The sequence below is a fragment of the Schistocerca americana genome, chromosome 3, assembly GCF_021461395.2.
Source record: "Schistocerca americana isolate TAMUIC-IGC-003095 chromosome 3, iqSchAmer2.1, whole genome shotgun sequence".
Lineage (NCBI taxonomy): Eukaryota > Metazoa > Arthropoda > Insecta > Orthoptera > Acrididae > Schistocerca > Schistocerca americana.
This window is the reverse complement of record NC_060121.1, coordinates 648,653,962-648,681,798: the sequence shown is the minus strand read 5'-3', so window position 1 is coordinate 648,681,798 and position 27,837 is coordinate 648,653,962. Positions and strand designations below refer to the sequence as shown.

General features: G+C 42.6%; 1 protein-coding gene and 1 pseudogene across 1 annotated transcript in view; one reads left to right on the top strand and one right to left on the bottom strand.

Moving 5' to 3' along the window:
* Positions 1-27,837, top strand: part of LOC124606271 (rho GTPase-activating protein 6) — a 1,145,472-nt gene that overhangs the window by 391,529 nt on the left and 726,106 nt on the right. The window lies entirely within an intron of this gene.
* Positions 13,629-13,746, bottom strand: LOC124607945 (annotated as a pseudogene).

Sequence of the window (27,837 nt, the reverse complement as noted above, 5' to 3'; positions counted from 1 at the left end):
TCCCTCTCGGTAGTGCCACGTGGTCGTCCGTAGGCCAGTCTTCTTGAGACCACACATTCTAGTAGCCACCGCTGCCAGCGATCACTTACAGTGGCTAAATTCCTGCCAAGACTCTCTACAATATCGCGAAGGAACACCCAACTTCCCCTAGCCCTCAAGATCTAGTTCGAACCCGATTTTCCTCCTCATAGCGGCACTATCAGCACCACTCCTATGAGATTGTCGCTAAATTTGAATAGACATCATCATTCAGATCTAGAATCATGCCAACCAACTTTCTTTTATATCTCACAATTCCCTGGCGTTGCGATTCCTTTCCGTCAGTATATATGTGACTACTGAACGTGTAATTCACTATGTAAAGTGAGACGAAAATATAATAAGTCTGGGTTGTTGGCACGCGGTCGTAGCTGAAGGAGCAGAAGACACGCTTACGAGAGAATATGGGCTTGGTACTAGGAACGAGAGACGAGAAATATTGATTGAGCTATGCAACACAGTTAATAATAGCAAATACAAAAAAAAATCAGAAAAGGAAGATGTATCTTAGAAAAAGCCTTGAGGCACGCGAAGATTCCAACTGGGTTACATCATGGTAGAAGATTTCGAAATGTAGGATACCAGGCGTGTGCAGAAGCAGATATAGATTCAGATCACAATTTAATAATGATTAACAGTAGGCTGAAGTTTAAGAGATTTGCGAGTAGGATTAAATACAGTACGAAGTAGGTTACTTTTCCTAAATTTCGTCTTAAAAATCTATTTTTAATTAAATTCACAGTACAGTTGTTTTGAGCTAGAATGCACGTTTCTTATGATGATTATTAATTTGTTGTAGTTTATGGTGTTGTGTGGTCATGTATATCCAGAAATTTTCTTCGCTCGTTTCGTCGAGCGAGGTGAAGCTGTAGCTAGCACATTGGTCTCGCATTCGGCAGGACGACGGTTCAAATACATCCGATCATCCAGATTTACACCTCCCTCAATCGCTCTAGGTAAATGACGGAATGGTTCCTCTGAAAAGAGCAAGTCTTGTTACCTTCTCCATCTTTTCGTAATCGAAGCTTGTGCTCCGTCTTTAATCATCTCGCTGTCGACGGGACGTAAAACTCCAATCTTCCTTCATTCGCTCCCATACTCTTCTGATATTATGGAAACATTGCATGTCCCTTTAACCGGTTCCCGAGAAAAATATTATTGGTATCAGAGTGTTACCATGTCTGCGGAGAGGAGGAACATATGGGAACAGGAGCTGCGGATTATTTAAACATCTCCTAACTAGTAATCGCGTAGCTTGCCATTCCTTTTCTCGTGGTCATCTCCCTTGCAAAGGCGCAGTCCAGATGTAGCAGGGGTCAGTGAAGTGAAATGGAAAGAAGATAATGATTTCTGCTCAGAAGAATATTGGGTAATACTAACAGCAGCTGAAAATTGTGTTAGTGGAGTAGCATTCATTACGAAAATAAGCCAAAGAGTGAGCTACTGTGAACAGTTCAGAGATAGTGTTGTTCTTATCAGATTGAGCAGCAAACCAACACTGACAAAGACAGTTCAGGTGTACACGGCAACGTCGCAAGCAGCAGATGAAGAGAGAGAGGAAGTATATGAGGACACCGAGCGGGTAATACAATTGGTCAAGGCATATGAAAATCCAGTAGTCATGGGGGGATTGGAACGTGGTTGTAGGGGAAGGAACAGAAGTAATGGTTACGTGAGAATATGGGCTCGGCAGTAGGAATGAGAGAGAAGAAAGATTAACTGAGTTCTTCAATAGATTTCGGATGGCAATAGCGAATACCATGTTCAAAAATCATAGGAGGAGGAGCCAAAGACACGGGAAGGTTCCAGCTGAATTGCATCAGGGTCACACAGAGATTCCACAATCAGATATTGGATCGTAGGGCGTTCCCAGGTGGAGATATAGACTCAGATCACAATACAGGGTGTTACAAAAAGGTACGGCCAAACTTTCAGGAAACATTCCTCACACACAAATAAAGAAAAGATGTTATGTGGACATGTGTCCGGAAACGCTTAATTTCCATGTTAGAGCTCATTTTAGTTTCGTCAGTATGTACTGTACTTCCTCGATTCACCGCCATGATTTCATACGGCATACTCTACCTGTGCTGCTAGAACATGTGCCTTTACAAGTACGACACAACATGTGGTTCATGCACGATGGAGCTCCTGCACATTTCAGTCGAAGTGTTCGTACGCTTCTCAACAACAGATTCGGTGACCGATGGATTGGTAGAGGCGGACCAATTCCATGGCCTCCACGCTCTCCTGACGTCAACCCTCTTGACTTTCATTTACGGGGGCATTTGAAAGCTCTTGTCTACGCAACCCCGGTACCAAATGTAGAGACTGTTCGTGCTCGTATTGCGGACGGCTGTGATACAATTCGCCATTCTCCAGGGCTGCATCAGCGTATCAGGGATTCCATGCGACGGGAGGTGGATACATGTATCCTCGCTAACGGAGGACATTTTGAACATTTCCTGTAACAATGTGTTTGAAGTCACGCTGGTACGTTCGGTTGCTGTGTGTTTCCATTCCATGATTAATTTGATTTGAATAGAAGTAATACAATGAACTCTAACATGGAAAGTAAGCGTTTCCGGACACATGTCCACATTTTCTTTCTTTGTGTGTGAGGAATGTTTCCTGAATGTTTGGCCGTACCTTTTTGTAACACCCTGTACAGTAATGATAAATTGTAGACTCAAGTTTAGGAGAATCGTCCGAGAGAATCAATGTGGAAATCGCAGGTGTTGCAGAGACAAACATTGATGCAAGGAAGGAAACTGCGAATAAACCTTGGGTAAAACTTCGATTGATCGATGAAAAAAGTAAATACAAAAATATTCAGGGACAGACTGAAATACAGCAATATTAATCACTTAGCAGCGAAATAAATAGGAAGTTCATGGCAGCAAAGGCGAAATCTCTGTAGGAAAGATGTGAATAAATCTAAAAAGGAATGATTGTCGGGAAGACTGACTCAGCATAAAGGAAAGTCAAAGAACCTTCGGTGAAATTAAAATCACGGGTGGTAACATCAAGAGTGCAATGGGAATTACGTATTCGCTGATCATAATGGCTCATTTTGAAGCGGGACTGATCACTAAGATAATGCTACTCCATTCAGTGAGATTCTAGGCCGAAGACGTATCTGGAGATGCCCCGTACAGTGGTAGGATAGCATCCTGACTGTTGCCCGCGATTCTACCCGACAGATAGGAGTGGTGGTCTGGAGTGTCATTTCTTTTGATAGCACGACCCCTTCAACTGTCATCCGCGGCACCCTTACAACACAACGGTACGTGGATGATATTCTGCGCCCCGTTTTGTTGCTTTCATTTCAAGAAGATAATGCCCGCCCGTACACGGCGAGAGTTTCTATTGCTTGCGTGGCCAGCAAGGACCCCTCCCCAACTGAGAACGGTAGGAACTTTACAGATAGGGCCCTCCAACCACTCGAGATTTTGACAATCCATTGGTACGACATCCCTCAGGAGGACATTCAACAACCATGTGAATCAATGTCAATGTCAAACCGAATAACTGCTTGCAGAAGAGCCAGAGGTGTACTAGCGCGTTGAGGACTTCCTCAATTTGTGAAGTTCTTTCGCTAGAATAAATCATCCAATTTTTCGACTCTAAGTGCCCGATTCACATCCTGGATCGCTACTGACTGCAGCAAAATTCCGTTTACGTGTGCTCCAACGCAGTGGGGTGACGTCACATTCTTTGAATATCCGAGCGCAATTGGCCGTTGTCCATCCCATAGTGGAAGACTGGTACACACCTTCTTCAGCACCGGAATCCAGATGTCATTTAGTTTCACGCCCTACTCTTTCCTACTGAAATTCCTAGGGTGCTTAACAATGACTTTGGCCTCTGAGTGTAGTCTTTTATGGTGTCAGCTTGTGGCTGCTACTCCTATCAAAATGAATGGACTGTTCTCCTGGCTGCAAGGAATGTTCTGCAACAGCTGATCTCTCAATCTGTCCCATTCAACAGTTGCCCTAGTGCCCTTCTACAAAAAAGAACAGTCCGATGTCTATCTTTCTTCCATATCTGGATGTCATGATCTCAGAAATAAGGGGCAGGCTTTTAAAGGTTAAAAAAAATTCTGTCTTCCTTTTCCTGTTTCGTGTCTGTCTCAGGGCCCATAAATGATTTTGAAACTAATCAAATTTTATGATTATGATGTTCTTGAAAATGGTACCTTCATCCGCAACGAACAAGCACGTGATAAACATTTATGATGGACAAGAAAAACAAGGGAGATCTAGACACTAAATAATCGGCTACGGAAATGCTAAACGGATGTAAGAAAAGATACTTCCCAACATACGGAAGCTTCTTAGAATAATTGCAGTGATTTCTGTGACTACACCAGCACCAGAAAGGAACTGCAGTACATTAAGAAGACTGAAGACTTATTCAAGGAATAGAACAAGGAAAAATAGACTTACCGCTCTAACACTTATGAATATATATCTTAATCTAGACATAAACCTTAATATGTTAATAGGTTAGCTCAAAAGAGCCGTCATGTCAATACTGTTTTATACTTTGTTGTCTTTCATAACGTGTTTAGTTTAATTTTTAATGTCGATGTACTTTGTTGTGACACTTAATAAGAAAAGATGAATGTGCAAGAAATCTGACAATGAGAACTATAGTGTCTATGAGTTATGAAAAGACAGAAAATAAAAAAAATTCACTTTCGGTACTCAGTATTTAATATCGATTAATTGATGTATCGATAATATTCTTACCGACTATGTTTAGATGCCATTATTAATCTATATATTGATAACACAGTTACTGCCTATGTATATTGATGTTATTATTAATATAAATCGATATCTTTATATATCGTTAGGTTTCGCCCATGCCTAGTCTCGTGTTTAAGTCGTTATGGTTTCTAATATGAACTTAAAAAATATTTTTATTATTTATTTAAACAAAAAAATACGAATTCTAAGAGCAAAATTGATATCGAGCGTTTTCATTTTAGAGGTTGACAGCGGCCCCCAGATGTAGAATATGATTCAAGAGGTTCCACCTGGTAGGCAGTCGGGGAACTAGCGGTAGCAGCGGCTCACTGCGGACGAGGCGGGAAGCTCACAGTGTTGCCGTATTAATAGCGTCGGCTGACCACGTGCTGCGGCGTCCACAAACCGCAAATATAGACGTGTTGCCTCATACCAGGGATGCGCAAACCGCTCCGTCGTGGCCTTTCTCGCGACTTTTCGCTTTATTGCCCGAGTGGCAAATGCATTCTTCCAATGAGCAGCAAGCAGCAGTAGTAGATAATACTGTGAATAAAGCAACTAGTCACTACACCACGATCATTAAAAGAAAACTGATGAGTTTTTGCTTTATCTAGTGAATTACCTGTTCCAGGAACAGTCATAGAATTCACCCCTTCCATTAGGAATTAAAAAATCTGCAGTAATTTCTTAAGAGTAGAACTGTACAGGTCTTGTCACCCCATAGCCCGCTGTAAGCATTACCAATGTCTCTTGTGAAAGGTGCAGAGAAAATTGGAGTTGAGGAGGGGGGAGAACACATAGGGGTCATAAACCACCCTGGCTCCAAAGAAGTTAGTACGGAAGGCTTTCATATATTTAAATGTAGTTTCTACATTTATTAACTATTTTTGGAAAATAGGAGCCGGCCGCTGTGGACGAGCGGTTCTAGGCGCTTCAGTCTGGAACCGCACTGCTGCAACGGTCGCAGGTTCGAATCCTGCTTCGGGCATGGGTGTGTGTGATGTCCTTAGGTTAGTTAGGTTTAAGTAGTTCTAAGTCTAGAGGACTGATGACCTCAGATGTTAAGTCCCATAGTGCTCAGAGCCATTTGAACCATTTTTTGGAGAATACGAATCAGCATCCATTCAAAGGCTTAACGTATCTGCTTTCAACGAACAGATATTATTCGTGAACCCACAGGTGTAACTGGGAAACCACACTAAGTTCATCGTAACTGGAAGGCCCCTTGGTACCGACCTACTGCCATGTCATCCTGTGCCAGTGGAGAAGCGTGGGCTAGAACACTGGTCTGCAGGATGTTATCAGTTTTCGTGACCTGGAGCCGTTACTAGTCGGCCAAGTAGCTTCTCAGCTGGCATCACGAGGCTGAGTGCATGTCGTTCCAGTCATCACACAAAAAAATAAATAAATAAAATAAAAAATAAGAAAAATATCAGTAAGCCGTCCCGATCACTCGGCTACAGGGCAGATGAGATTGAGTAAGGCAAGAGGGATACCTTCCATAAACAAAAGAAACTACAGAAATGCAGAGTTTTTCAAACGTACTAGTAAAGGATCATCGTTCTGCCGATTTACACACTCTTATTGTCGTAGAGCCGCGTAGGATTAGCCGAGCGGTGTAAGGCGTTGCAGTCATGGACTCTGCGGCTGATCCCGGCGGAGGTCGAGTCATCCCTCGGGCATGGGTGTGTGTGTTTGTCCTTAGGATAATTTAGATTAAGTAGTGTGTAAGGTTAGGGACTGATGACCTTAGCAGTTAAGTCCCATAAGATTTCACACACATTTAAACATTTAATTTTTATAATCGTAGACTGCAGTTCTCTATTCACAATTCTAGTCCTAAGGGAAATACTTATAATGGTGAGTGCCCCAAGTTTTAGATAGTGTAAATAATGGGGCTGAGAAAAATGCGATGGCTTATTGCTGCTTTAGTTCTTTAATAAATTATAGAGTTGTAAAACTACTGTAGACTATCATAAGTAAGAGAAGACTATGGTAGTTTCCCTGCTAGAAGTTTTGGTCGATTAAGATAGTAACCGAGTTACTTTTATTACATTATATGTGTTGCATACCCATCGGGGGTTACCTCATTTTTTTCACTTTGTTTGCATATGCGATGTCTCTTACTAGGTGAATTGTCTAGATACTGAGTGAGGGTATACAATATTGTTATTGAGATCACTGCCATTGGCACACCTGCCAGAAGACAGGCATGACCTGGGTTCTTCTTGTCAGCTTTTCTGACGGATATTCTGCCATTGCTCGAAACGTGAAGACTTGAGATGAATTAGAATATTCCATATGGCGAAAATCTAATGTTTCTATTCTTCCAGCTCTAACATTCAAAAACAGTTTCAATAAGCCGCAGGAACGCGCCCGTGACCAACAATTAATAATAGAGTCATAATTAGTGGAATCTAACAAAAACCATCTCTCATCTGATAATTGTGAAAAACTACTTTTTTCATCTGCACTGCACCGCAGTATGAACTCAAGGGTTTCGTAGGATTCCTATACTTAATTTCGTTGTGATCGTTTTCAATGACAGCTGAGGAGGAGAAAAACCATCTGACTTGAAATATACTTTTCCAGCGGGATTGGAATCTTTGGCTACAGTTGCAGTAGCACATACAGTGAGGTATGAAGAATGTGAGCAATTACGCATTGCTGCAGTAAAGGCTAGGACAGAAAGAAGCAGGTTTCCCACAAAGTAAACGATGAGAGATACTGTCGCTGTCACTTATTAAAGCTGAACGGGTCAGAAAATTACAACTATATCTAGTGAAATGAGTAGGTTAATGCATCTCCAGTCCGTCACTATCACTGAGTTGACAAACATTTAAACATTTTCCGAATTGCACTTAAGATAGAAATGTGTGTGTGTGTGTGTGTGTGTGTGTGTGTGTGTGTGTGTGTGTGTGGTGTCTGTTCTTTCGGACATGTCCGAAAGAACAGATATTTTAGATACTTTAGCGGGTGGTAGTATAGCCGAATTGCATAAGCTGCGTCCCCAGTGTTGCCTTGGTATATTACCTGGATACATATACATTATTCTAATTGTGTTAGTGCATCTCCTCTCTCCTCCTCTCTCTACCATCTCCTCCGCCCTCTTCTCTGTCCGGCTCTCCCCTCTCTCTGTCCATCTCCTCCACCCGCACTCTCTCTGTCCATCTTCTGTTTATCTCTTGACTCCCCCCCCCCCCCCCCCGCCGCTCTGAGCCCCTCTCTTCCTGCTCCATTTATCTCCTCCTCACTCCCTTTATCTGCACCTACCCCTTTCTGTGTCCATTTCGTTCTCTCCTCTCTCCCTGTTCGTCTCCTCTTCCGTGCATTTTCTGCTCCTCATTTCTGTCCATATCCACCTCACCCTCTCTCATTCCGTATCCTCATCCCACTTCTCGCTCCTCTTTCGCTCCAGGAAAAATGTCATTAAACCGGTGTAGTTTGAAGAGCATTTTCGTCTAGAAATGAATTGCCTTGGCGGTTCATCGCTCAAGAGCGGGAAAGGTAAAATTTTACGAGCATACGATCAGAGGGACGAGTGCCTGAGAGGTGACTTCCCTATCAATACAAGTGCCTGAGAGATGACTTCCCTATCAATATCCTGGATAGTTTTGTTCCTCAAATCAACAGAGTGCGTTATTATGCAATAGCACATGTGATATAGTTTTATCGATCGATTATCTTGCACTACGACCGACAGGTGTTTCAATTGTTGGCAACAAATTCCAGCTGTGATGGACACACCCTTGGGGAAGAATTCGTAGTGCAAAACACACGTTTGGAGCTATCAGACGGAAAATATTATGTTCACACTACTCTTTTCTCGACTTTACGTCTTTTGGATACTCAGCCTTTCATTTCTTGTTAGGAAGGTAGCGATAAAGGCATCATAATTCATTACCAGTAATGGTATTGCATAGGAATGCTCGGCAACGGCCTTGCCGCAGTGGCTACACCGGTTCCCGAGAGATCACCGAAGTTAAGCGCTGTCGGGCGTGGCCGTCACTTGGATGGGTGACCATCCAGTCCGCCTTGCGCTGTTGCCATTTTTCGGGGTGCACTCAGCCTCGTGATGCCAATTGAGGAGCTACTGGACCGAATAGTAGCGGCTTCGGTCAAGAATACCATAATAACGACCGGGAGAGCGGTGTGCTGACCCCACGCCCCTCGTATCCGCATCCTCCTCTGATGATGACACGGTGGTCGGATGGTCCCGGTAGGCCACTCGTGGCCTGAAGACGGAGTGCTGCTTTTTATAGGAATTCTCAATGAGCTCCCACTGTATCCATCTGCTCCTCCCCACTCTGTTTATCTCTTGACCCCCACCCCTCCCCCATCCTCTGAGTCCATCTTTTCCTGCCCCATTTATCTCCTCCTCAATCCCTTTATCTGCACTTACCCTTTTCTGTGTCCATTTCGTCCTCCCCTCTCTCCCTGTTCATCTGCTCTTCCGTGCATTTTCTCCTCCTCATTTCTGTCCATCCATATCCACCTCCCCCTCCCTCATTCTGTATCCTCCTCCCACTTCTCTCCCCTCCTTCCTTGTTTTGTCCATGTTCTTCTCTCCTTTCTCTGTCCATGTCCCTCTCTGCTCTCTCTGTCCACCACATCCTCCCTTATATCTGTGTCTGTACCAACTTTCCCACTCCCATGTCTGTCCATTTCTCCCTCCCCCTTGTCTCTCCACATTATCACCCCCACCTCGATAGGAGGCTACTGGATTTTACCCTCAGTTGAAATCGATCCAAGGGCTTAAGAGGAATTTTTCACCCAGCCCTCTTTGTCTCGACAGATGGCAAAATTTGTATAAAACCTCCCTCTTCCAATTCTGTAGTAAATTTCTTTTGTGAATACATACCGAAAGTGTGAAAATTCCTCTTGTTCCGCCGTATTACCCTCTGTGAGTTGTATAACTTCATTCATGTAATTTTTGTAGCAAATTATTTTCTTTTAATTGGAGAAATTTTTTAAAAAAACTATGTTCCTGATGATTTACAAGAATGTTTGCCTTTGTTCCAGCAACACATATCCTCATACCCAATCCACCCGTTTGCCATTAAATTTCATTACTGAAACCGAAAAAACTGATTGTCTGCGATCAGCACTATTGATTTTGCGGCACTAATCTTCCTACGCTGAAATAAGATAGTCTAATGACGGCAATAGTTTCTTTTATGGGAACATTATTGTAAAGAGACCATACCTGACATGTGCCCATACTTAATATCGTTTGCCAGTATTGTACTACATATAACCTTACTACATTTATTAAAAATGTATGATGCCTTCATAGTTTGTTCAAGATTTTTGTTAAGTTCATATGTGTGAGGCGTATAGGGTCTTTAACATTATGAACGTGCGGTAGTCGTTGAGACTCAGTATCTTTGCAAGGAGTCTGTACTCCTACTTTCGTGGATTACATGAAGAACTTTTCCATAAATTCGTGATGTGCCGATTTCCTTCAGCTGTTCTACAAACGTGTGGTGTCTGAGAAACTGGCCGCTGTGTGGGCACGATGACTGACGGCCGACTTTTGGATCAGTTGGTTGCAGGTTGTCGGCGCAGCGGCGGTGAGCGGCGCCACGCTCACGCTCCCAGCTGCCAGCGATCAAGTCGGCCCGCGCCTGCTCGCGCATTTTAGGTAGGAATCCATAATAAACTAACCCGGATGCGGTGGAGGGTATTCTAAGTGCATGATTCAGCTTCAGTAATACAGTGCGCCTGCCGTGGGGTTTCGAGGGTCCAAATGCCGCGCATTCGACACGCACTAATGCCAGGCGTAGCATGCACAGCGCGCTAGAGGCGATGCACGGCGACGATTAATCTCCGTGAGACTAACTCGTCCGCTTCGGTCTGTAATCCTGAAGCCAAATGACCGTACGGGAAAGGGAGGTGATTTAACTGTGTCGTAAAGCTCTCGGTAACGGTGCTCTAAGACGATGTTACAGTCCCCATAAACCTCATCCGAGAGGACTAATCCAACAGCCCATCAACGTACAACGTTTGGACCGAAATAGCTATGTGGCGGGAACTGCGTTGTTTTAAGCACCGTGCAACTCCATATATTGGAATGACAGTTTAACATATTTGTAGAAGCTGATCACAAATTGATTAACAAGATACTGGTAAGTACAGCACTAATAAACTGTTTTCTTTAAATTTATTTATTATAAGCTGGTAATGGACGCGATAAATGTTCATAACTGAATACACTTAACAGATAATAAAAGTAACTGCTTCAGTCACAAATTACCACTAATTAAAATATTATCTTTATGGTTATTTAAGTTCATATCATATTTTTAAAAATCTTCTGGAGTAGTACACTCATTAACTCCTAATTCTCCCTCCCTACTCGCTGGTAAAGAGCAGTTTATATGAACTGCGCCTGTAAAATTACCACATAATCAACTAGGCATTAACTCCCCTGCGTATCGGGATCGTATATTGTGCAGCGTGGTATACAACGTTTCCATGATAACAGTCGAAGCGCATTACAAGATCGGATTTTTGTAACATACTTGCACTGCTGTAATCATGTCTGCTCAAATTTTTAACGTAAACCGGGTGATACAAAGAACCGACCTTTTGCTGCTACGATGTGAAATCTCCACAGATCCTGTTACCAAGTAGTTAATGCTTTCAGCTGGTATATTTATTAAAAGTATCTTCGAATATAACGTTATTTTTGTGTCTTTGCTACCACGTTAGTTGATTACTGGCAGCTGCACTCCGGTCACCCCCACATAAACACAGAGCATTTGCCGCTCCGGCTAATAGTTCCGTAATCATTACGTAATAAAAAGAAAATGTCGTCACCATCGCCAATAATTTCGAAGGAGACTCTTTTATATCTTACTCTTTGTATTGATGACAGCCTTACAGAAGCTACAAGAGCAGACGCTTTAGCAAAGTACATACGCGTATAGCGCTTTGCTTGTACCACTTAAATGTTGTACACAGCTCTGGAGAATGTACGATTCCCATCGGCGACAATCCAGATTGCGACCTGATCTTTAAGAAACAAAATATACATGCTAGTTTTGAGTATGTATCCTGGATCGGCGAGCAAGTGGGCTGTATTTCTGTATAATATGTCTATGAACGATATCATTTGTGTTAGGTGTATTCTTATCTTGTTTGCTGATATTTCTTCCTTTCACTGTCGTATTAAATCAGTAACATGCGTATAGTCTGTGACCAATTACTGTCTGATAGTGAGTCAGTAACGCACACCTACGCTTGACATTAAACTTGGCGTGGATGCACACGGAATATAACTTAACTGTATTGCAAAGAAAGATCTCTCTCTCTCTCTCTCTCTCTCTCTATCTATCTATCTCTTTGTGTCACCGACTTGTGCTTAATACTGGCAGACATTATGATGGAGCTTCAGTAAAGGGTAAGGGTATTTACAATGAACAAGAATAAACAAACACAAATGACCAGCTGCAAAAGTCCACTTCCAGGCAGATGAATAGTAACAGGCCCTAACAATGCACATATAACGCTAATACACTGATGTGTAAAACTTAAGGAAGAAAGTAACAGCCTCATGATACCTCACTTGGAAGTAACGTAGCTCGCTGAAATTTGGACTACACGTAGAACAAACTGCTACAGAAGGTAATTGAAATAAATACGCAATGACAGGAACGGAAATGACGCTTTTATTCAAGGACAGTAACTAAAGTCACCACGATTCGTGACGGTCCCCCAGACATTACAAAAGACTGACATAAATCTTAATAGTGAGTGTGAACACCACGGACGACCGTGCAGCGTCTTCCATGCTGGCAACATGGTTTGTAAGGAGATTCGTGGTAGCCGGCCATGGTGGGCGAGCGGTTCTAGGCGCTACAGTCTGGAACCGCGTGACCGCTACGGTCGCAGGTTCGAATCGTGCCTCGGGCATGGATGTGTGTGACGTCCTTAGGTTAGTTAGGTTCAAGTAGTTCTAAGTTCTAGGGGACTGATGACCTCAGCAGTTAAGTCCCATAGTGCTCAGAGCGCCATTTTTTTTTAGATTCGTGGTAGGTCGCTACATTCCTGCACCAACACTGCTAGATGGTCGTTGGTGCATGCAAATGTGCTACAATATGTCTCTCCAATGTATCGCACTATTACTCAGTGGGGTAAGAATGTAAATGTCGTGTGACTAGGGCCTCCCGTCGGGTAGGCCATTCGCTGGGTGCAAGACTTTCAATTTGATGCAACTTTCGCGAATTGCTCGTCGAGGGGGATGAAATGATGATGATTAGGACAACACAATACCCAGCCCCTGAGCGAAGAAAATCTTCAACCGAGCTGGGAATCGAACACGGGTCCTTAGGATTGACATTCTGTCGCGCTGACCACTCAGCTACCGGGGGCGGATACTCAGTGGGGTGGAAGTTTGCGACACGAGCAGGTCAGTCCATTCGTCGAACATCTTCTCGTTCTCCTTCACCTGCGCTGTGCGATACTGCAGCGTACTGTCATCAATAAAAACGAATTGTGGGCGGAATACACCTCTGAAAAGATGCACATGGGTAATGAGAACATTGCCACAATAACGTTGGCCTGTCAGTGTACCGTGTTCGAAGATTTGGAGGTCAGTACACCCAGACACGCATACACACATACAAACACTCACTCCGTCTTCAGGCCACGAGTGGCCTACCCGGACCATCCGACCGCCGTCTCATCCTCCGTGGGGGTTGCGGATAGGAGGGGCGTGGGGTCAGCACACCGCTCTCCCAGTCGTTATGATGGTATTCTTGACCGAAGCCGCTACTAATCGGTCGAGTAGCTCCCTAATTGGCATCACGAGGCTGAGTGCACCCTGAAAAATGGCAACAGCGCATGGCGGCCTGGATGGTCACCCATCCAAGTGCCGACCACGCCCGACAGCGCTTAACTTCGGTGATCTCACGGGAACCGGTGTAACCACTGCGGCAAGGCCGTTGCCGAATTCAAAAACAGTTCATAAAAATTAACCCTCACACAGTAAGACCTAGACCACGAAAACGATCATGTTCGACAATGCTCGACGTATCGACGTACCCTCGTATGGTGAGACGTGGGAACATGTAATGCACCCAGTAACATTGTCGAACATGATCGTTTTGGAGGTTGAGGTGTAACGGTAGGGGGGAGACATTTTGTTGCACGAGCATACTGACTTCCAGACCTTTGAACACCGTACACTCAGGGGTCATCGTTATTGTGAGGCTGTACTCCTTCCCCATCTGCGTCTTTTCAGGGATGCATTCGGCCTCCAGATCAGTTTTACAGCTAACAGTGCACGACTGTACCGAAAATTGGAGGTGGAGGAGCTTTTGGTGCGAGACGATAATCGGCAAAAGAACTGGTCTGCCCATCCCACGACTTAATCCCATCGGGCACGTGTGAGATGTATTGCAGAGACAAATTGCAGAAATTGAACCAACGACCAACCAGAAATTGTCAACAGTGCTGGAGTAGGGACGGTAAGCCCCATCACAAGAACTCCTTATTAACCTTGTCACATTACGATGACAGATTCTCTTTGCCTACAATTTTGTTTTTGTCTTATCTCGACGACCTGGTCATTTGTGTTTTGTTTATTCTTGTTCATTGTAAATACCCTTGCCCTTTATTGAAGCTCCATTACAATGTCTGTCAGTCCTATCTCATGTGAAAGTTATTTCCGTCTTTAAGTTTTGCACACCAGTGTGATACAACGGGAAATAAGTTACGTCTTTTGCATTTGGTTTTACTCCGGCCACGGACAGTGGGACGCGGCGGCTTTGGAGGATGTCCGGAAACTTGCAGCCTCCCACTACAAAAGCTGTACATATATTTAATACTAGCATAAGCGTAGTCTCTTTTGTGGATATCTGGACCACCTTATGTATGAAAGCCTTGAACGTCCATGTCAGACTCTCAAACCATTTTTGCCCGCAGCTCGTGGTCGTGCGGTAGCGTTCTCGCTTCCCACACCCGGGTTCCCGGGTTCGATTCCCGGCGGGGTCAGGGATTTTCTCTGCCTCGTGATGGCTGGGTGTTGTGTGCTGTCCTTAGGTTAGTTAGGTTTAAGTAGTTCTAAGTTCTAGGGGACTGATGACCATAGATGTTAAGTCCCATAGTGCTCAGAGCCAGCCAAAGCCAGCCAAGTCTCAAACCATTTGCCGGCCTAAGTGGCCGTGCGGTTAAAGGCGCTGCGGTCTGGAACCGCAAGACCGCTACGCTCGCAGGTTCGAATCCTGCCTCGGGCATGGATGTTTGTGATGTCCTTAGGTTAGTTAGGTTTAACTAGTTCTAAGTTCTAGGGGACTAATGACCTCAGCAGTTGAGTCCCATAGTGCTCAGAGCCACCTCAAACCATTTGTTTGCGATATGGTGTCGTCACACAGGCTACTTCGGCTTGGACGCAGAAGATGTCGAACTAACGTATTGTTACCACACAGCATAGAGGATCCTTAAAGAGGTCGGTAGTCACTCTTAGCAACTACAAGCAGAATGTTTCTAGATTACAGTGTTTTTATTATTTAAAAAAATGGTCAAATGTGTGTGAAATCTTATGGGACTTAACTGCTAAGGTCATCAGTCCCTAAGCTTACACACTACTTAACCTAAATTATCCTAATGACAAACACAAACACCCATGCCCAAGGGAGGACTCGAACCTCCGCCGGGACCAGCCGCACAATCCATGACTGCAGCGCCTAGACCGCTCGGCTAATCCCGCGCGGCTTTATTATTCATCATGACACTTTTTGACCATAGCTATCAACAGACGAAAATGAAACCTGAATCACAGGTACAATACTCTCGCAAACCGTCATCAATAAAAATTATTTCCGGGCGGCATGTACTGTAGATTACAATGTAATGCTACTTGTTGCTGTACAACTTTTATTTTAGTTTGATGGTGGCTACGGTTGTAACGCGCCATAAGGACTAATAAACACAGTATCATCGAGACAAATTGTTTGTGTATGTTACATAACATCAGCGGCGACTCATTATCAGTCATGACAATACGAGGGAGGTCCCTCACGTAGAAGCCTTTCATCAGCCTCGTGATCGTGACCTCTGCCGTGGTGTAATCACGTGGAACGACTTTGTGCCCATCTTCACAAAGCGCACTGCTTTCAGAAATGGTCCTGCAAAATCGAGAAGCTGGCGTTCCAATGGTTCGTCGGGCAAGATCCATAATGAGAAGAAGTGTGGGGACTCAGCTGCAGTGTTGCACATTTCGAGCTTTCCTAACAATATTTTTGATCTGAGCGTCAATTTATGGAGGTACCTAGCCAAAGCCCTGTCATCTTCCAGTGGCACAGGGACGCAATGGAGACGCTTAGGTGCAAGGAAGAGTAATAACCAATAAACACTCCGCGTCCTCTCTTCTAGTGGAGAATCAGAGGACTATGTAGTATTACATAGTCCTCTGCATGTACTACTTGTAAAATATGCCATCTTCCAGCCTACAGATCGTCACGTAACGTAAGCTTCTCAGTTGAAAGATACGAGCACATTTTTTACAGTTATCTCTGAAAAATATCTGACATGTTATATTTATACTTACTATATCGACCATTGAATTTTAACAGTGGTGCGACGAGTTCAAATGCAAGGAAGCTTAGAGGAACATGTGTCCCCGCTTCATAAAAATAATCAGTGCATTTATCTCCATGTTTCCATGTGGCCTGTCATTGAAAAAGCATCGTAACACTCTTTCCATTGGCAAAAGATCCCGGGTTAGGCTTCCGTTCTTATCTCTGAGTGTGGTACGTAACCATGAGCAAAAGAGTTCATAATCAACGAAACGGTAACATTCTACAAATCGAAGCACGGAATGTCAGAAGTATGAATTTGGCAGGGATGCTAGAAAATCTGAAAAGGGAACAGTAAAAGCTCAGTCTAGATATGTTGTAACGAGAGCAAGATTCGTCATGAAAAGAATGATAGAAGAGAGACAGAGAGAATTTGTTCAGTGATAGGATTATTCTCATTATAATCGACGGCAAACCAACGCCAAAAATAATAGTTCAGGTGTATGTCATAAGCAGATGACGAAAAAAGAGACCAAGTGTATGAGGGTATTGAACGTGTAATTCAGTATGGAAAAGGATAAGATAATTAAGTAATCATGAGGGATTGGGACCCGGTATTAGGGGAAGGAATGAAAGAGAATGTGGAGTTGGTAGTAGAAAGGCAGAGGAAAAAGGATAATTAAGTTTTCCAATAAATTTGAGACAGTAATAGTGAAACCACTATTAAAAAATCACAAGTGGAGGAAGTACGTACACTGAAAAGATCTGGAATCTCGGAAAGATACCAGCTGGATTACATCGCGGTCACACAGAAGTTCCCAAATGAGATACTGGTTTGTAAGGCGTACCCTGGAGCGGATATAGACTCAGATCGCAATTTAGTAACGGTGGATAATAATTTAAGATAATTAATTGTCCAGGAGAATCAATGTGGAAAGAAATCTAGTAGTATCAAACATGGCCCTTAGTCTGAGGAACAAATTTCTGAGAATGTAGGTATGGAGCACCACACTGCACGGGAGTGAACCAAGAAGTGAGGGAAAACTGGAAAAGAAAATAAACTAGGGGTCTGAGCTGTGAAAAAATTACGTGTATCGATAAGAGAAGAAATGAGGAGATTTTCTGATTATCGGTTACGGGAGAAATAGGCAGAAAAAAATTAACAAGAAGAAAGCCAGTGTGATAGGACATGTGTTGAGACATCGAGGAATAACTTCCATGGTACCTGAGGGAACTGCAGAGGATAAAAACTCTAAGAGAAGACAGAGACTGGATTATAGCCAACTCATAACTGAGGATGTGAGGAGCAGTTCTCCCTCTGGGATGAAGAAATCGGCTCATTTCTGTGAAGCTGTTTTGTGTGGGTGTGTTCCTACAGAAGCCACACTCCGATACAACTATCAATCACTGGAAACCAGCACGGCTATTAAATATCTACAGGTACACGTCCCAAGAAATTTAAAGTAGAACGGCAGCGTAGAACCTGTTCTAGGAAAGGCGAATGCTGGACAGAATTATTGGAAGAATTCTGAGTAAACGTAATTCAGAAACGATGGAAGAAGATAACAAAACCCTCGTTAGTCCGATTCTTGACTATGCCTTGGGAGTCTGGAACCCTTATCAGTTAGGATTAGAATAGACAAAGACGATCCATTACAATGCAACCTTTTTCAGCACTGATTTGATCAGTAAGCGCGAAATATATACGGGTGCACTTATCGAATGTCAGGGGCAGCCGCCTCAAAAGAGATGTTCGGCTTCACGGAAAGTTTTTAAAACTTCGAGAGCGTGTATTATATCACCTAAGTAAAATATTGTTTCATTTTATATACAGCTCTTGAAAACGCTGTAAAATCAGAGGCATCCATGCTCAAATATGGCCTTACCACCAGTCGTTCTTGCCACTCATCATTCTCGAGGAGGAAAAGGGGAGTGAATGGAAGTGAAACACGAAGAATCATCCGCCACGTAGTGTGAGGTACCTTATGGTATACAGGTGTCATTGCAGGAGTACACATCTTCTTCTAATAAATTCATTTTGAGAACAAGAGGGCTGTTCTGGATGAGAATATCATCGTTGTACTTTCAGTGAGGGAAATTCGTCAGGCAACGCGAATGTTGGCGGCCACAATCTGTACTGTAACGTTGAGAAGCTGATGTTGAGTAGGATAGCAGGACGGTTACGAGCGCAAGTGAACGTCGAGGACGCATAGTTTCCAGTATTGTCATAGTGCCATATCTGATAAATAGTAGGATAGCAGAAGAGTTTATGGATAGAGCGGGCATTGCTGATAAGATAAGGAGGTATCAGGTTACACTACCGGTGTCAGGTTACACAGTTCGTTGACCTACATTCAAGGTCATCCCCCCACCATCGTCACCTCCCCCGTCCCCAGCAACTGTTCGAGATCACATCCCACACCCATATACCCACCTTAGGCAAGTGGACTACTTACATTCAAGGTCGGGACACAACTCGATAATTGCATCATAAAAAAAAACTGGCGGGAAACCCCTCCCATCTCCCATTTCTGTCAGCCAATGAGAGCACAATAAAATGGTGGGAACCCAATGGATTAATAAAATTAGAGTTCCTACTCCTCCCCCTTACCATCCTTTATAACTAGGACAACTGCGTGCAGACCTCTTCATTCGTGGTATGAGAGTTATGAGGGGAAGGTTCAAGTTTGTTATAAATATTAGCGAATAGAGTTATGGATTATCAATAATAATTTCTTCTTTCTACATCTACATCTACATGATTACTCTGCAATTTACATTTAAGTGCTTGGCAGAAGGTTCATTGAACCACAATCATACTGTCTCCCTACCATTCCACTCCCGAACAGCGTGCGGGAAAAACGAACACCTAAACTTTTCTGTTCGAGCTCTGATTTCTCTTAATTTATTTTGATGATCATTCCTACCTATGTAGGTTGGGTTGAACAAAATATTTTCGCATTCGGAAGAGAAAGTTGGTGACTGAAATTTCGTAAATAGATCTCGCCGCGACGAAAAACGTCTTTGCTTTAATGACTTCCATCCCAACTCGCGTATCATAACTGCCACACTCTCTCCCCTATTACGTGATAATACAAAACGAGCTGCCCTTTTTTGCACCCTTTTGATGTCCTCCGTCAATCCCACCTGGTAAGGATCCCACACCGCGCAGATGTATTCTAACAGAGGACGAACGAGTGTAGTGTAAGCTGTCTCTTTAGTGGACTTGTTGCATCTTCTAAGTGTCCTGCGAATGAAACGCAACCTTTGGCTCGCCTTCCCCACAATATTATCTATGTGGTCTTTCCAGCTGAAGTTGTTCGTAAATTTTACACCCAGGTACTTAGTTGAATTGACAGCCTTGAGAATTGTACTATTTATCGAGTAATCGAATTCCAACGGATTTCTTTTGGAACTCACGTGGATCACCTCACACTTTTCGTTATTTAGCGTCAACTGCCACCTGCCACACCATACAGCAATCTTTTCTAAATCGCTTTGCAACTGATGCTGGTCTTACGATGACCTTACTAGACGGTAAATTACAGCATCATCTGCGAACAACCTAAGAGAACTGCTCATATTGTCACCCAGGTCATTTATATAGATCAGGAACAGCAGAGGTCCCAGGACGCTTCCCTGGGGAATACCTCATATCACTTCAGTTTTACTAGATGATTTGCCGTCTATTACTACGAACTGCCACCTTCCTGACAGGAAATCACGAATCCAGTCGCACAACTGAGACGATACCCCATAGGCCCGCAGCTTGATTAGAAGTCGCTTGTGAGGAACGGTGTCAAAAGCTTTCCGGAAATCTAGAAATACGGAATCAACTTGAGATCCCCTGTCGATAGCGGCCATTACTTCGTGCGAATAAAGAGCTAGCTGCGTTGCACAAGAACGTTGTTTTCTGAAACCATGCTGATTACGTATCAATAGATCGTTCCCTTCGAGGTGATTCATAATGTTCGAATACAGTATATGCTCCAAAACCCTACTGCAAACCGACGTCAATGATATAGGTCTGTAGTTCGATGGATTACTCCTACTACTCTTCTTAAACACTGGTGCGATCTGCGCAATTTTCCAATCTGCAGGTACAGATCTATCGGTGAGCGAGCGGTCGTATATGATTGCTAAGTCGGGAGCTATAGTTCAACTGAATGAGCCTAGTCAACTGTATTGTGTAATAAAAGGCTTAGGTTCTTTTTTAAACAATAAAACATATAAAAATAACTGATGGTTTATTGACAGCACTTTTTCTTTTCGTTAACAATTTTTGTACATTAATTTATTGCTTACTTATGAAATATTTACAAATTTATTTTACAATAACTTATTTTTTCTTGCAATTTGAAAGATTGTTGACATATACAATTTTTAAAGAGGAAACAGCCGTAATTGCAAAACTGGATTTTTATTTTATTTATACTCCAACGACACGTTTCGCCTTATATAAGGCATCTTCAGAATGGCTGAAAAAATATGGTGTTAAGCACATACGATTCTGCATATGCAAATGTCCCAGCAGGAGATCGCCATGATCAGAATTTGAAAAAGATTATGTGGTGTCTGATATAGAGGATGTTAAATATACGAGAAACCGCACCTAAAACACATGAAAGCCCCAACAGATAGTCGCCTTTGTCAAATTCTCAGGAAGGCCTTGCGCAGTATCCTAGTCAGTTATGCGGCACCATCCACATCCACTAAAACGGGATCAAGCCTACATAGATGCATCACACAGTAAATATGTAGGAAGTGCAGTTGCTCATGCTCCCGGCTGTGCACATAGTACTCCGTGCGTAGAGTAAGTGGAGTTTACTCATCTATCGAAGTGAAACATGCACAGAGAATATAAACTTTTGACATGTGGTGCTACAGAAGAATACTGGGGATTAGATGGATAGATCAAATGGTTCAAATGGCTCTGAGTACTATGGGATTTAACGTCTGAGGTCATCAGTCCCCTAGAACTTAGAACTACTTAAACCTAACTAACCTAACGACATCACACACACCCATACCCGAGGCAGGATTCGAACCTGCGACCGTAGCGGTCGCGCGGTTCCAGGTTGTAACCCCTAGAACCGCTCGGCCACCACGGCCGGAATGGATAGATCATGTAACTAATAAGGAGTCACTGAATAGAAATGGGGAGGAAAAAATATGTGCGATGTAACCTTACTGGAAACAGGGACTGGTCGGTACTACACATTCTGCGACGTCAAGGGATCACCAGGTTAGTACTGGAGGGAAATGTGGGTGGCAAAAATCGAAGAGGGAGACCAAGAGATGAATACAGTAAGCAGATTCAGAAGGATGTGGGTTGCAATAGCTATTCGGAGATGACGAGCACAGCCTTGGAGAGAATAGCATGGAAAGCTACATCAAACCAGTCTTCGGACTGAAGATCACAACAACAACATAGAAACAAAATGTGAAGCATAGAATGTAAGTTTCTCTTCTCTATAACTGCTTCAGTGAAAATGGTTTCTCAGTAACTGATAGTTTTAAAGAAAAATATGTATGTCAACTATCTTTCAAATTACAAGAAAAACATATTATTGTAAAATAATCTTGCAAATATTTTGTAAATAAACTGTAAATTAATAAAACAGAGTTGTTAATAAATGTACAAAAATTTCATGAAAAGAGAAAATATTGTAAATAAATTGTAAGGTATTCATTTATATCAGAGTTATTATTTACGAACGAACCTCACCCTTTCACTACAGAATACAACTGACTCAGCTCACGCAAATGAATTAGACACAGAGAAAATTATTGTTGATAATCTACAACTTAATTTGCTAATGTTTATAACAGAACTGAACCTCTGCTCCACGACACTCAGACTTTGAATGAAGAGGCCCATATACAGTAATGCTGGGAGGAGGAGGAGCAGCTCGAATCTCAGTAGTTCATTGGGTTTCCCTCATTTTTTTGTGCTCCCACTGGCTGACGAATATAGGGGAATGGGAGGGGTTTCTCGCCAGTTTTATATTATGTGGGCATTATCGAGCTAATTCAGACCTTGAATATAAGTAATCTATCCTACCGTTTGTCAGTTACGCCGTTATCGTCCCACTGGAAGAGATGTGTCACCCGTGTTCGTACCCGTCCTGCTATTCTACTACTGGTGGTTGAATGTAGAATCTACCGGTCTGTATTGAATGTTGCTGTTTACGATTTGTCATGGAGATACCTTTCCTTAGTTTGCATGGCTTCAATGGCCTTGGCTAGGTCTAAGACTTCCTCAAAGGAGTGAGCGTCCAGTTTCAACGCTTCAGAACGAATTCCTTGTCTGGTGAGACCCGAGGACTTCGTTTCTAATTAAGAAGTTTGCAGAGGATCTTTTACAATTTAATTTAGAAGGAATAAGCCTAACGAAACTAAAGAGGTTGCGTAGATCTGCGAATCACTCTTTGTCTGGACGTGTTAACAGTTTCTTCCAGCCGTTTAATTTTAGGCTTATAATATGAAAGCACATTAATTCGACGGCGACTGGACGTTTAAATCAAACTTAACTTACTATTTTCTTTTGTAGTGTAGTAGTTGAATTCCAGTGCTAACAGTCGGTCTGAACATCTCTCCAGATATGATTAACTTTACTAATATTCAGTCGTCACTCGTACCATTCCGATAATGTAGGCACTTACACGACTCGTGGAGATCAAAACGGCGAATGGTACGAACGAATAATCGATATGGGCTCAAAATTTTATTGATATTAGCGTTATACATGACCCTCACGTGATCTGTCTACTCTCGCGATTTCTATCGCTCCAAGGGAACCGGTGTTTTGGTCGGTCCCAGTCCGCCGGAAGGTCACCAGTGTCGCTGCCAGCCAGCGGAGTTATACAGGGCGACGGCCTTGGATTCGCGAAGTGTTTCCCCGCGTAAAGGTAAACCCTTGCACAACTGGCTGGGATGATAACCAAATAATTGATGAGAAGAAAACAGTCTTGGTTGTGACGTTGAAATTACTGTTAATTTGCTAATCAATGAAGCCCGTTTCGCCTAATGGAAGATATCTTCAAATCGGCCGATAAATGTTGACAAATTGTGGGTACTGACGATAAAATATCGGCAAAAATAAATTTCCTTCGTCATTCGGAAGAAGAAAATGGTGAGAGTAATCTATTTTTTGGATCTTTTACCATCGCTATCCATAATTTGCTTGTCAACATCAATCGCCCAATCTCAAGGTTCCTTGAATTAGACGAAACGCGCGTCATTGATGAATAAATATACACTGATTTCAACACCACAACCAAGACTGTTTTTCTTTTTTTCATTCTACATACTGATTGCTGTATCAACCATTGAGTGGATGATTAAATAACTGTTTAGTTGTCAAAACTAATTACCGCTGGTAATTTTTGAAACACCATTTCCACCCTGTGCTCTAAACTGCTTGAATTCTCTGAATAAGTAGCAACACCAAAAGAAAACCTTCAGTCTTAATAAAAGTCTAGAACCACATAAGTGCATACAAACAGGTAATAATCTAGCTAGTAAAGAAAAGGTAGAAAGCACTCCCGTGTCAGTTTATTTGAAGTAGTAGCACTTAGAGTGCTTTTTCAATTATTGAGACCTTTCCAGCAATAAAATAGGTTTTGTTCAGATGGAACTATTTTGTAGAAATTAGATTTAGTCAGACGGTAAGTCAACTACGAAGTATAAACGGAATAAGCTGACGTATTGATTGTTGACTAATTTGGACACTGGTTGGTCCCTACAAAATCTGATGAATGTTTATTACTTCTCGACTTGTCGATGATGCGGTATCCCCGGCGACAGCGACTGCTACAGGTTGGAGATGAGAAATGGGCTCCGTGTACTCGCGTTGAACTTGCAAGCGAGTCCTGTGACATCTCCGGACTCGCCCTCTCCGTGCGCTCGTATACTCGCCTCGCCAGTTTCCGGCGCTGCTTATTTTACTGAAAACTCGTCATCAGTGTCTGTTATCGGGTGTAAGTGGACTACATCAGCGTAGAAAGGAGAACGAGTGCACGAGTTCGCAGGGATAACCGAGGACTGGTCGGTTAGCAGTGTATGTTGTTGTTGCGGTCTTCAGTCCTGAAACTGGTTTGATGCAGCTCTCCATGCTACTCTATCCTGTGCAAGCTTCTTCATCTCCCAGTACCTACTGCAACCTACATCCTTTTGCATCTGCTTAATGTATTCATCTCTTGGTCTCCCTCTACGATTTTTACCCTCCACGCTGCCCTACAATGCTAAATTTGTGATCCCCTGATGCCTCAGAACATGTCCTACCAATCGGTCTCTTCTTCTTTTCAAGTTGTGCCACAAACTACTTTTCTCCCCAATTCTATTCAATACCTCCTCATTAGTTATGTGATCTACCCATACTATCTTCAGCATTCTTCTGTAGCACCACATTTCGAAAGCTTCTATTCTCTTCTGGTCCAAACCATTTATCGTCCACGTTTCACTTTCATACATGGCTACACTCCATACAAATACTTTCAGGAACGACTTCCTGACACTTAAATCTATACTCCATGTTAACAAATTTCTCTTCTTCAGAAACGCCTTCCTTGCCATTGCCAGTCTACATTTTATATCCTCTCTACTTCTACCATCATCAGTTATTTTGCTCCCCAAATAGCAAAACTCCTTTACTACTTTAAGTGTCTCATTTCCTAATCTAATTCCCTCAGCATCACCCGAATTAATTCGACAACATTCCATTACCCTCGTTTTGCTTTTGTTAATGTTCATCTTATATCCGCCTTTTAAGACACTGTCCATTCCGTTCAACTGCTCTTCCAAGTCCTTTGCTCTCTCTGACAGAATTACAATGTCATCGGCGAACCTCAAGTTTTTACTTCTTCTCCATGGATTTTAATACCTACTCCGAACTTTTCTTTTGTTTCCTTTACTGCTTGCTCACTATACAGATTGAATAACATCGGGGAGAGGTTACAACCCTATCTCACTCCCTTCCCAACCACTGCTTCCCTTTCGTGCCCCTCGACTCTCATAACTGCCATCTGGTTTCTGTACAAATTGTAAATATCCTTTCGCTCACTGTATTTTGCCCCTGCCACCCTCAGAATTTGAAAGAGAGTATTCCAATCAACATTGTCAAAAGCTTTCTCTAAGTCTACAAATGCTAGAAACGTAGGTTTGCCTTTCCTTAATCTTTCTTCTAAGATAAGTCGTAAGGTCAGTATTGCCTCACGTGTTCCAACATTTCTACGAAATCCAAACTGATCTTCCCCGAGGTCGGCTTCTACCAGTTTTTCCATTCGTCTGTAAAGAATTTGTACTAGTATTTTGCAGCTGTGACTTATTAAACTGATAGTTCGGTAATTTTCGCATCTTTCAACACCTGCTTTCTTTGGGATCCGAATTATTATATTCTTCTTGAAGCCTGAGGGTATTTTGCCTGCCTCATACATCTTGCTCACCAGATGGTAGAGTTTTGTCAGGAATGGCTCTCCAAAGGCCATCAGTAGTTCTAATGGAGTGTTGTCTACTCCCAGGGCCTTGTTTCGACTCAAGGCTTTCAGTGCTCTGTCAAACTCTTCACGCAGTATCGTATCTCCCATTTCATCTTCATCTACATCCTCTTCCATTTCCATAATATTGTCCTCAAGTACATCGCCCTTGTATAGACCCTCTATATACTCCTTCCACCTTTCTGCTTTCCCTTCTTTGCTTAGAACTGGGTTTCTGTCTGAGCTCTTGATATTCGTACAAGTGGTTCTCTTTCCTCCAAAGGTCTCTTTAATTTTCCTGTAGGCAGTATCTATCTTACCCCTAGTGAGATAAGCCTCTACATCCTTACATTTGTCCTCTAACCATCCCTGCTTAGCCATTTTGCACTTCCTGTCGATCCCATTTTTGAGACGTCTGTATTCTTTTTTGCATGCTTCATTTACTGCATTTTTATATTTTCTCCTTTCATCAATTAAATTCAATATTTCTTCTGTTACCCAAGGAGTTCTACTAGCCCTCGTCTTTTTACCTACTTGATCCTCTGCTGCCTTCACTACTTCATCCCTCAGAGCTACTCATTATTCTTCTACTGTATTTCTTTCCCCCCATTCCTGTCAATTGTTCCCTTATGCTCTCCCTGAAACTCTGTACAACCTCTGGTTCTTTCGGTTTATCCAGGTACCATCTCCTTAAATTCCCACCTTTTTGCAGTTTCTTCAGTTTTAATCTACAGTTCATAACCAATAGATTGTGGTCAGAGTCCACATCTGCCCCTAAAAATGTTTTACAATTTAAAACCTGGTTCCTAAATCTCTCTCTTACCATTATATAATCTATCTGATACCTTCTAGTATCTCCAGGATTCTTCCATGCATACAACCTTCTTTCATGATTGTTGAACCAAGACTATGATTAAGTTATGCTCTGTGCAAAACTCTATCAGGCGGCTTCCTCTTTCATTTCTTAGCCTCAATCCATATTCACCTACTATGTTTCCTTCTCTCCCTTTTCCTACTGTCGAATTCCAGTCACCCATGACTATTAAATTTTCGTCTCCCTTCACTACCTGAATAATTTCTTTTATCTCATCATACATTTTATCAATTTCTTCATCATCTGCAGAGCTAGTTGGCATATAAACTTGTACTACTGTAATAAGCGTGAGCTTCGTGTCTACCTTGGCCACAATAATGCGTTCACTATGCTATTTGTAGTAGCTTATCCGCACTCCTATTTTTTATTCATTATTAAACCTACTCCCTCGTTACCCCTATTTGATTTTGTATTTATAACCCTGTATTCACCTGACCAAAAGTCTTGTTTCTCCTGACACCGAACTTCACTAATTCCCACTATATTTAACTTTAACCTATCCATTTCCCTTTTTAAATTTTCTAACCTACCTGCCCGATTAAGGGATCTGACATTCCACGCTCCGATCCGTAGAACGCCAGTTTTCTTTCTCCTGATAACGACGTCCACTTGAGTAGTCCCCGCCCGGAGATCCGAATGGGGGACTATTTTACCTCCGGAATATTTTACCCAAAATCAGTGTATAGTACTATTTATATACACACTGTTATAGCTTTATACATTCAGGTTTATAGAGAGGGTGAGCCAGAACTCTGACATCTTTTAGAGCCTGTTCAGGGACACGTTTTCAGTATTTTGGTATAAAGGGCCCACCGATCTATGGTAGCTCGTTACAAAGTAAAACTGTAATAATGATTTATGCAGTTTTTACCCCAGTTACCCTTGTTTCTGTGCAAATTCCATCTCAATAATGAAACAGCTGTAATACGCTATCATCAAAACGTGCAACACATCCGGTCTTACCCATAAGCAGAAGCCTGCACAGATACAGAAGGAAAAGGACTATGATGTGGTTGTCGTCACAGCGGAACAACTCAGCATATGCGTCATAGTGCCGCTTTTCACTGCATTCACTGAAATCAAACAAAAAGTGCATGACCGCCAACTATTAATCATTAAAACTATCCCTGCTGCTGTGTATCACTGTTAAAATATAACGAAACTGCCGGAAA